Source organism: Nicotiana attenuata, chromosome 1 (genome assembly GCF_001879085.1).
Source record: "Nicotiana attenuata strain UT chromosome 1, NIATTr2, whole genome shotgun sequence".
Taxonomy (NCBI): Eukaryota; Viridiplantae; Streptophyta; class Magnoliopsida; order Solanales; family Solanaceae; genus Nicotiana; species Nicotiana attenuata.
The window spans coordinates 78,522,858-78,532,036 of record NC_031989.1 but is presented as its reverse complement, the minus strand read 5'-3'; positions in this window follow the sequence as shown (position 1 = coordinate 78,532,036).

Here is a 9,179-nt window from a genome sequence, read left to right as displayed (position 1 = left end):
GCAATGGGTGTGTCTAATTCTTTAGATTCCTCCATTTTAAACTTTTTGATTAGCTCTTTTGTATACTTCTGTTGATGGATCATAGTTCCATTTGGACTTTGTTTGATCTGTAAGCCTAAGAAGAAATTAAGCTCACCCATCATGCTCATTTCAAACTCACTCCCCATTAATTTTGCAAAGTCCTTACTTAGCTTGTCAGTGGTGGCCCCAAAGATTATGTCATCAACATAAATTTGCACAACAAGGAGATCCTTACCATTTTCCCTTAAGAATAAGGTACTATCTATTTTACCTCTCTTGTAACCATGCTCCAGCAGGAATTTTGACAGTTGTTCATACCATGCTCTTGGGGCCTGCTTGAGTCCATAGAGAGCCTTGTCCAGCTTGTACACATGCTCAGGACATTCCTTACTCTCAAACCCTGGAGGTTGTTTCACAAACACTTCTTCTTTTAGGTAGCCATTTAGGAAGGCACTTTTGACATCCATCTGATGAAGAGTGAATTCCATATGTGCTGCAAAGGCTATGAGAAGTCTAATTGCCTCTAGTCTTGCAACTGGAGCAAAAGTCTCATCATAGTCTATGCCCTCCTCCTGGCTGTAACCTTGGACCACCAATCTTGCCTTGTTCCTTGTAACTGTTCCATCTTCATCAAGTTTGTTCCTGAAGACCCATTTTGTACCAATGATTGATCTGTCCTTGGGTCTTGGTACTAGGTGCCAAACTTGACTCCTTTCAAACTGGTTAAGCTCATCCTGCATTGCATTCACTCAATCTGCATCCTGCAAAGCCTCAACAACATTTTTAGGTTCAATGATAGATAGAAAAGCATCAAAAGCACACAGATTCTTTAATTGTGATCTGGTTTTAACTCCAGATGTTGGATCAGTGAGAATGTTCTCAATGGGATGAGAACTTTGATACTTGTGAGGTTTCACAACCAACTGTCTTCCGCTAGATGTTTCTGCCATTTGCTGAAGAACAGGATCATGAACAGGTTCCTTCAAGGAATTTATTTCAATTCCACTTCGATTTCTTCCCCCTGTCAGGTTGCCCTGTATGGAAGAACCTGTTCCATCACCTGTTCCTTCTGTTGGTGCCACTTTGACCTGAGCTGATGCTTCAGTCAAGTCTTTTACCAATCCAATGGCTTCATCTTCATGTTCCTGTCTCTCAGAAAGAATGTTAGTTTCATCAAATACTACATGCACACTTTCTTCTACACACAAAGTTCTTTTATTAAACACTTTATATGCTTTGCTATGTGAAGAATATCCCAAGAATACTCCCTCATCACTTTTGGGATCAAACTTTCCTAGGGAGTCTTTTCCATTATTGTGCACATAGCATTTGCAACCAAATGCCCTAAGATGGGATATGTTTGGTTTTCTCCCTTTAAGTAACTCATAGGGAGTCTTCTCTACTAGAGGTCTGGTCATGCATCTATTTATTATGTAACATGCAGTGTTTACAGTCTCTGCCCAGAAGCTGTGAGGCAATTTACTAGAAAGTAGCATGGTTCTAGCTATATCCTCAAGAGTTCTATTCTTTCTTTCAACCACTCCATTTTGTTGAGGGGTCCTAGGGGCAGAGAAGTTATTATCTATACCATTTTCATCAAAGAACTCAGCAAACTTGGAATTTTCAAATTTAGTTCCATGATCAGACCTAATGGAGGCAAGTTGCTTTCCTAATTGTTTCTGAGTTTTTCTAACAAATGCAGAGAACATGTCAAATGCTTCATCTTTGGAGGTTAGAAATAGAACCCAGGTAAATCTAGAATAATTATCAACTAGCACCATTACATATTTCTTTCCACCTCTGCTCATGGTTCTCATTGGACCACATAGATCCATATGGACCAGTTCCAACGGCTTGGTTGTACTTACCATTTTCTTGCTTTTGAAGGATGACCGTACCTGCTTCCCCCTTGCACATGCCTCACAAACTTTGTCTTCCTTGAACTTGATATTAGGTAGCCCTATCACCATGTCTTTAGAGACTAATTTGTTGAGCTGGTTTAGACTTGCATGACCAAGTCATTTGTGCCACATGAGGGGATCATTAACCAACACACTTAAACAAGTGAGTTCATTTTCTGAAAGTGGACAAATCTACAATGTAAATATTGTTAACTCTTTTTCCCTGCAAAACAATCTGTCAGTGATAAGGTTAATCACAAAGCATCTGGTGGAGGTAAAAGCCATAAGGTTACCTCAGTCACACAATTCTGACACACTTATTAGGCTATATTTCAATCCATCTATCAGGTAGACATTCTCTGTGGAATGAGAATCTGTTTTGCCTACCTTTCCAACCCCAATGATCTCACCTTTCTTTCCATTACCAAAGGAGACATTACCTCCTTTTAAGTCCTCAAGTGAAAGGAATTGGTCCTTGTCCCTAGTCATACGTTTTGAGCAGCCACTATCCATATACCATATTTGGCTCCTTCCTTTCACTTGGACCTGCAAAAGGAAATTAGGGGTTAGTCTTAGGAACCCAAACTAGTTTGGGTCCCTTTCTATAAGCAAAAGGGTGAATCAAATTCCTTCTTGCCCATCCAGGCAGCTTACCTTTTTCTTAAACAAAGGCTTTGTTCTTTTGACTAGCCTTTACTTTTGCATTACAATCATTTTTGTAATGGCTAGTCTTGCCATAGTGTGTGCATATTTTGTTTTGAGGAAGTGTGAGGTACTTGCTTTTAGGGTCCCATTTTGGTGCTTGAGTCCCATAGCCAAGTCCTCTCTTGTTTCTACTGTGATGCTCTTGCAACCAAGAGAGTGCATCAGAAGCCTTGTTCCACTTGCAAGTTCTGTCTAGTTCATGTTTCACCTTTCCTAGATCTTCCTTTAAGACTTTGATGAATTCATCTTTCTTATACAATTCATCTTTCATTTTTCCCAAATTTTCTTCTAGAGTGAGATATGTGTGATCAGCTTTCTTCTTTCCTGTTCCTAGTTTCCGTTTTAAGTTTTCAGACCTAAGTTCTAGGACACTGTTGTCAAGTTCAAGAACCTGGTTCTTCAACTCAGCCTTTTTGTTATCACTCTCATTTGCCCTAGACTCTAGACCTTTGCTTTTTGCTCTTAGGATCACACATTCCCTAGACAGAACTTCCTTCTCATTGTTAATTATTTCAGACTCATCAATGAAGTCTAGTGATAGCTCAGCTAACGTTTCTTTAGACAAGAATTTAATCTTGTCTTTGAGATGAAGAATACTTACCTCTTGTTCATCATTTGACTCTCCGATGGCCATCAGTGCTTGCTCTTCTTCAGCTTCATCTTCTGAGTCTTCATCTGAGGTTTCCCCCTGAGTTGTTTCCACTCCCTTCAACATTCCCACAGATAGCCAATAATTTTTCTTTCTTATTTACCCTCACATTACCACTGTCTACCTCTCTCTCTTTTTCTTTCTTTTTACCTCCTCTTCTACTAGAATCAGCACCCTGTACATCCTTGACAGGACCAACCAAGACAAACCTATTTTCAACCTTTTCAACTACATCAGAGAATACCAAACAAGTATTTACCTTACCAGGAGTTTCTTGATTTTTGTCAGTGTCAGAAGACCCTTGTTATTCACCTTCGCTGGCAGAGATAAAAGCTTCAGAATCAGAGCTGGAGTCAGATTCTTTAGCAGAACTTTCCTTCTTATGGCTAACCCTCAATTTCTCATTTAGAGCTTTTCTCAAAGAGCCAGAAGCTATAGTTTTTCTAGCCAACATTTTCTGCCGGCAGAACCTTGGTTTTGGGGTTTCACTAGGGGGTGTAGATGAGGATGTATTAGAAAGGGATACTGGTGGGGGAGTTCCAGGATTCTCTTGGGGATTAGTCATGGTGAATTATTTCTGGAGAAGATTTGGGAATTTTGGAGAGAAAAAGATAATCAGAACTAGAGAGGATTTTTGACGGTTATGAAATAATGAAGAAGGGTGTGGTGAGTATTTAAAGATGATTAGAAGTAATTGCAGTAACGACAGATTTTTGCAGGAGTCAATTAGAAGTCTAATCACTTTAGAATTCCGGTCTCTTAGTGGTTAATAGGTGACGCTAGATTTTAGGCAAATATCCCGTTTTCTTTAGAGTTCTAGGAGAATGAAACTGGTTCAACGCTCAACGGATAGAATTCTGAGAATTTGATGAATGTAGGACTTCTGCTCATGATTGAAAAATTAATCGTTCTAATTGTGCAACATATAGAAATCATACCTGAACTTTCTCATAAGCATATACTAATGAACCAGGTTCTTCAAGTAGAACTCTCTTGAACATGCCTCAAATGTCATAATAAAAAAAATGTTGTAAGAGATCAGTAAGTCATATATACACATGTCACAGGAGTATACTGATTAAAGTATGAAACTGAGTAAGAATTGATCTAGATATTTACACAATAGTTAGAACTCCTAAACAAATTTTTTTTTTCATTTTGTTTTTCAATTTTTTTTTTCATTGTGCATTCTGAACTGGATCTATTAGGTGATCTTAATCATCCCTAATTCCAACTTATTCCTCTCAAAGTTTACTCTACTCAGTGCTTTAGTAAAGATGTCAGTTATTTGTTCATCAGTAGCACAGAATTCTATTGAAATCAATCATTTCTCATAGTTATCTCTTAAGAAGTGGTGTCTAACATCGATGTGCTTAGTCCTCTTATGATGAACATGGTTCTTTGTCATACTTATAGCACTAGTGTTATCAAAGAATATTGGAATACATCCCACTTCAATTCCAAAATCTACCAGTTGTTGTTTGATCCATAGTAATTGAGCACAACAAGAAGCAGCAGCAACATACTCAGCTTCAGCAGTAGATAGGGCCATAGAGTTTTGCTTTTTGGTAGCCCATGACATAAGACATGAACCAAGGAAGTGTGCCATACCTGAGGTGCTCTTTCTATCCACTAGGAAACCTGCATAATCAGCATCAGCATATCCTACTAGATCAAAATTACTACCTTTAGGATACCAAAGGCACAGATCAGTGGTTCCTTTTAGATATCTCAGTATCCTCTTGACATCAGTCAAGTGAGACTCTTTCGGATTTGCCTGAAAACGAGCACAAAGTCCTACACTGAAAACAATGTCAGGTCTACTAGCAGTGAGATACAAGAGTGAACCAATCATACCCCTATACAACTTTTGATCAACTGATGAACCAGGTTCATCAACATCTAATTTAGTGGCAGTTGCAATGGGTGTGTCTATTTCTTTAGATTTCTCCATTTTAAACTTTTCGATTAGCTCTTTTGTATACTTCTGTTGATGGATCATGGTTCCATTTGGACTTTGTTTGATCTGTAAGCCTAAGAAGAAATTAAGCTCACCCATCATGCTCATTTCAAACTCACTCCCCATTAATTTTGCAAAGTCCTTACTTAGCTTGTCAGTGGTGGCCCCAAAGATTATGTCATCAACATAAATTTGCACAACAAGGAGATCCTTACCATTTTCCCTTAAGAATAAGGTACTATCTATTTTACCTCTCTTGTAACCATGCTCCAGCAGGAATTTTGACAGTCGTTCATACCATGCTCTTGGGGCCTGCTTGAGTCCATAGAGAGCCTTGTCCAGCTTGTACACATGCTCAGGACATTCCTTGCTCTCAAACCCTGGAGATTGTTTCACAAACACTTCTTCATTTAGGTAGCCATTTAGGAAGGCACTTTTGACATCCATCTGATGAAGAGTGAATTCCATATGTGCTGCAAAGGCTATGAGAAGTCTGATTGCCTCTAGTCTTGCAACTGGAGCAAAAGTCTCATCATAGTCTATGCCCTCCTCCTGGCTGTAACCTTGGACCACCAATCTTGCCTTGTTCCTTGTAACTGTTCCATCTTCATCAAGTTTGTTCCTGAAGACCCATTTTGTACCAATGATTGATCTGTCCTTGGGTCTTGGTACTAGGTGCCAAACTTGACTCCTTTCAAACTGGTTAAGCTCATCCTGCATTGCATTCACCCAATCTGCATCCTGCAAAGCCTGAACAACATTTTTAGGTTCAATGATAGATAGAAAAGCATCAAAAGCACACAGATTCTTTAATTGTGATCTGGTTTTAACTCCAGATGTTGGATCAGTGAGAATGTTCTCAATGGGATGAGAACTTTGATACTTGTGAGGTTTCACAACCAACTGTCTTCTGCTAGATGTTTCTGCCATTTGCTGAAGAACAGGATCATGAAGAGGTTCCTTCAAGGAATTTATTTCAATTCCACTTTGATTTCTTCCCCCTGTCAGGTTGCCCTGTATGGAAGAACCTGTTCCATCACCTGTTCCTTCTGTTGGTGCCACTTTGACCTGAGCTGATGCTTCATTCAAGTCTTTTACCAATCCAATGGCTTCATCTTCATGTTCCTGTCTGTCAGAAAGAATGTTAGTTTCATCAAATACTACATGCACACTTTCTTCTACACGCAAAGTTCTTTTATTAAACACTTTATATGCTTTGCTATGTGAAGAATATCCCAAGAATACTCCCTCATCACTTCTGGGATCAAACTTTCCTAGAGAGTTTTTTCCATTGTTGTGCACATAGCACTTGCAACCAAATGCCCTAAGATGGGATATGTTTGGTTTTCTCCCTTTAAGTAACTAATAGGGAGTCTTCTCTACTAGAGGTCTGGTCATGCATCTATTTATTATGTAACATGCAGTGTTTACAGCCTCTGCCCAGAAGCTGTGAGGCAATTTACTAGAAAGTAGCATGGTTCTAGCCATATCCTCAAGATTTCTATTCTTTCTTTCAACCACTCCATTTTGTTGAGGGGCCCTAGGAGCATAGAAGTTATGATCTATACTATTTTCATCACAGAACTCAGCAAACTTGGAATTTTCAAATTCAGTTCCATGATCAGACCTAATGGAGGCAAGTTGATTTCCTAATTGTTTCTGAGTTTTTCTAACATATGCAGAGAACATGTCAAATGCTTCATCTTTGGAGGTTAGAAATAGAACCCAGGTAAATCTAGAATAATCATCAACTAGCACCATTACATATTTCTTTCCACCTCTGCTCATGGTTCTCATTGGACCACATAGATCCATATGGACCAGTTCCAACGACTTGGTTGTACTTACCATTTTCTTGCTTTTGAAGGATGACCTTACCTGCTTCCCCCTTGCACATGCCTCACAAACTTTGTCTTCCTTGAACTTGATATTAGGTAGCCCTATCACCAAGTCTTTAGAGACTAATTTGTTGAGCTGATGTAGACTTGCATGACCAAGTCTTTTGTGCCACAGGAGGGGATCATTAACCAACACACTTAAACAAGTGAGTTCATTTTCTGAAAGAGTGGACAAATCTACAAGGTAAATATTGTTAACTCTTTTTCCCTGCAAAACAATCTTGTTAGTGATAAGGTTAATCACAAAGTATTTGGTGGAGGTAAAAGCCACAAGGTTACCTCTGTCACACAATTGTGACACACTTATTAGGCTATATTTCAAGTGATCTATCAGATAAACATTCTCTATGGAATGAGAATCTGTTTTGCCTACCTTTCCAACCCCAATGATCTCACCTTTCTTTCCATTACCAAAGGAGACATTACCTCCTTTTAAGTCCTCAAGTGAAAGGAACTGGTCCTTGTTCCCAGTCATATGTTTTGAGCAGCCACTATCCATATACCATATTTGGCTCCTCCCTTTCACTTGGACCTCTTGTTCATCATCTGATTCTCCGATGGCCATCAGTGCTTGCTCTTCTTCAGCTTCATCTTCTGAGTCTTCATCTGAGGTTTCTCCTCAAGAAGCAACCATAACCTTGGTTGAACCTTTGTTTCTTTTTGGTTGAACCTGTTCCTTCTTCCTGTTCCTTCGTTCAGCTCTTTCTTTCTTCCACTCAATTTCCCATTGAGGGAAGTTCTTGATCATGTGATCAGTCTTACCACACTTGTAGCAACCCTCATTGGTCTGTTTCTCAGGAGCTCTTGTCTTGTTGAAGGTTGTACCTCTTGAAGAACCCTTTCCTCTCATCAGGTACTTTTTGAAATCTCTAGTGATCATAGCCATCTCATCATCTTCCAGATCTGAACCTTCAGCAATTCTGAGAGCTAAGCTTCTCTCCTTCTTGGGGGTATCCATCTTCATGGTTTGCCTTCTCATTTCATAAGCAGTCAGATTTCCAATCAGTTCATCCAGTCTGAGAGTAGCAATATTCTTGGATTCCTGAATAGCAGTGATTTTGCTTTCCCATGTGACTGGCAGAACCCTAGTCAGAATTTTCTCAACCTTGTCTTCTTCAGGAATAACCCTTCCAAGAGACTTAAGTTCATTTGTCAGTGTAGTGAACCTAGTATACATCTCCTGGATAGTTTCTCATTCCTTCATAGTAAAATTCTCATATTGAGAATACAGCAGTATTCCTCTTGATCTTTTCACTTGAGGTATTCCTTCATGTGTCACTTGCAAGGTGTCCCATATCTCCTTAGCAGTAGTACAGCTTTGGATCCTACTATACTCATCTGGACCTAGTCCACACACAAGCCATTTCTTGGCCTTAGCATTTTTCTCCCACTTCTTCAGGTCTTCAGCAGTACAGTCAGCCCTTGTCTTTGACACATCAACTCCTTCAGTATTCTTCTTTGTGGTTGCTAGGGGACCATCAGTGACTATGTCCCAGAGTTCATAGTCTTCCCCTATGATGTGATCTCTCATCCTGTTCTTCCACCAAGAATAGACTGACCATTGAAAAGTGGAGGCCTAGCAGTGGATTGCCCTTCCCAATTCCCAGGTGGTGCACTCATGTTGATCTTCTCCTAAGGTGTTAGCCTCTTCAAGGATAACCTGCTCTGATACCAATTGATGTTCTAAACGTCAATACCACACAAGAGGGGGGGTGATTTGTGTGGTACCCAATTTTCGCTCTAGAAGAACCTGGTTCTTCTAGGTATACTAACTACTGCTGTTTGCGGAATAATAAATACAAAAATAAAGAACACAGAGATTTTTACGTGGAAAACACCTGGCTCAAAAGGTGAAAAAACCACGACCTACTACTCAGTAGGATTTTCCCAAACTTCACTAAAATCACTGAGCCAAAACAGCATTTACAGAACTCTTGTAAACCTAAGAATTAAACTCTAATCCCAGTGTGGCACACAGTCTCAACTGTTGCGACACCTTCAAGTTAGCCTATAACTTGAATACTCAAAGTACCTATTACAATTGC